This window comes from Tamandua tetradactyla, chromosome 8 (assembly GCF_023851605.1).
Source record: "Tamandua tetradactyla isolate mTamTet1 chromosome 8, mTamTet1.pri, whole genome shotgun sequence".
Taxonomy (NCBI): Eukaryota; Metazoa; Chordata; class Mammalia; order Pilosa; family Myrmecophagidae; genus Tamandua; species Tamandua tetradactyla.
The window spans coordinates 79,057,145-79,059,816 of record NC_135334.1 but is presented as its reverse complement, the minus strand read 5'-3'; the positions used below and the strand labels follow the sequence as shown (position 1 = coordinate 79,059,816).

Below are 2,672 nucleotides of genomic sequence, written 5' to 3'. Positions count from 1 at the left end.
CCAACTTATGGCAACTTTCATTAAGTTTAGTCACCCATGAAAAATAAAGTTTGGGCACCTGCAACACAATACAGCCACAAAGAGGCCAGTGCAGAATGCCATGTGTGGTAAGGGCAATAAGACAATGATTAGTGTCTCTGACAACAGTTTCTCAAGTTAGTTCAAGGCTAGGGCCTATGGATGATGAAATAGTGGTCAAGAGACAGTGTTTAGAAACTTAAGCACTGTATCAAGGACATGATTTTTATTTCTAGCAAATCTAAACACAGATATGTAAAGATTATTATAAATGTTATTCATTAATATATATATTTTAATTATATTTAGTCTATATTTACATTTAATTATCAAGTTTGGGGCACTGAGGATCAAACATACCTAGGGTTAATTCTTAGGAATTGCTCCCAAATCTGCTTAGTTCTGATCCCATAAATAACAGGGTTGAGTACAGATGGAAGAACCATATATAGATTGGCTAGAAATATATGAATATAGTTTGGGATACTATGACCAAAGCAGTGTGTCAGAAAAGAGAAAAATGCTGAGAAGTAGAAGATAAGTATAATGCAGACATGGAAGCCACAGGTGTTGAGAGCTTTGAAGCGGGCATTCCGTGATGGTAAATGGAACACTGTATACGATATCTTCACATAGGAGAAACCAATTCCAAAAAAGTCAACAAATCCTGCAGACAAGGCAACCATTCCAAACAAGTTATTAGCCCTGATACTGTCACAGGATAGACGGGTAATGCCCATATGCTCACAATAGGTGTGGGGGATGATACGGGCCCCACAGAATGACAATAGCAAGATGACAAACACAAAAGGGATGACAAAGATTGAAGACTTCACTATCATGACTACACCTAGAATAACTGCCACCTTGTTGGGGATGATCCTGGTACGTCTCAGAGGATTGCAGGCAGCAACATAGCGATCTCTGGCCATGATTGTCAGCACCCCACATTCCAAGTCAGTGTACAATTGAATCATAAACATCTGCATGATTGTTTTTTACCCTGTGCAAGGGTAGTTCAGTGGTAGAATTCTTGCCTGCCATGTGGTGGACATGGTTTTGATTCTGGGCCCATGCACTTCCCAAACAAGCAAACAAATGGAAAACCAACCAAGCAAAAATTCAACAAATGGTGCTGCACTTAGGGGATACTCAAACGGAAAAAGAATGAAATGTGATCCCTGCCATACAGCACACACACACACACAAATCTGTATGAGGCAGGCACCAAAATGTATTTCCCTGAAATTGAACAAGAAGATGCAGAGCATAATAGTGGTGGACAGGCTTAGGTCAGTGAGGCCAACATTGCCAGGAAGTAAAACATGGGCTGATGGAGACCAAAGCACAGAAAGGAAAACCAGTCTAGCTGCGAATTTTTTTCCAGCCCTGGGATTTCCAAAAGGACAAAGGAGGAAGGATGGAACTGGGTGGTGTTGTGAAGGATCATCTTCATGGTTCCTGACCAATTGTACCACACTGTGTTGACTTGAATCCCCTTCACATCATTTTTTTTAGGTCAAGGAGAGACATGGAGTCCCCTCTTTCCCTTAATACTCAGGAGAAAACTCTAGAGTGGAAAGTTATAAAATACTAAAGAGACTCTCAAATTCAGAACTTATATACTTGGCAACATGTCCTTCTGTCCAAGATACATGTCAAACTTGAAGCTCTGCTATGATCCTAGAAATGATACACTTTTATTTTAATTTTATAGAAACTGTTTAATGTCACACTGGAGAGTAGACTGGAGGACCAGGGTTAGATTTTGAAGTAAGTTGAGTGACAGATAAGGTTAATTTGATCAAATACATAATAATGGAAATGGAGAGAGGAATGCACATATAATAAATATCCAGGGCCCAGTTGGTGGGTGAAAAAGACTGGCAATCATGTTTGACTTTCAGGATTATGTCTTGGGCAAATGAGTGAATACTGATGCTGTTCTCTGTGATATGGAACATAATAGGAGAAAGGCTTATTTATTTATTTTGATTGATATGTGTAGATGTTAACAATAGTTGTGAAATATGTAGGAGTGAAGTTTATACTAAGTGAAATAGAGATGCTTAGCAGGTAGACTGTTAATTAGTTCTGTTTTGTTGTTAAAGTCAAATTATGGACAATAAGTTTATAAAGCACAAAAAAAATCCCAAGTACCTGATGCCAGGAACCATAAGAGTCTTATAGTAAGATGATATGGTATTTGTTTCTATGAACTAGTTTAGTGAAAGTCTGCTCAGAGATAGAGCTGCCCTAAATGTGATAGTTGACCCAATGTCTGAGCTGACAAATCTTGAGTGCAAAATACTGGAGCTGAGTGACTTAAGCTAATGCTATTCAATGGGGATAGTCTGGGCAAAAAAAATACCTTATCCCAGGAAATGCTTCCGCATTTGTGTGTACAAGAAAGCATTTGAAAATATACCTTATTTTTCCTAAAGAGGCGTTCCATTTAATGAAAGTATGAAGATGTATGCAGATTAGCTGCTTTTTAAGCTAATATTCTGAGATGAAATGGTTGAGAATATTATTCTCATATATAATGCTTACTAACCATCAGAGTTGCCACTGATGCAAATATTCAGCTAGAAAAAGTCCCAGCTTTTAGTAGCCCTAGAGTTTTGACATGATAGCCAAGTTGAAGCCTTTTA

The 2,672-nt window shown here is 38.2% G+C and overlaps 1 pseudogene; it reads right to left on the bottom strand.

Annotated features, from left to right (window-relative positions):
- Nucleotides 1-368: 368 nt before the first annotated feature.
- Nucleotides 369-1,468, bottom strand: LOC143643600 (olfactory receptor 52E5-like; annotated as a pseudogene).
- Between the last annotated feature and the right edge of the window lie 1,204 nt (nt 1,469-2,672).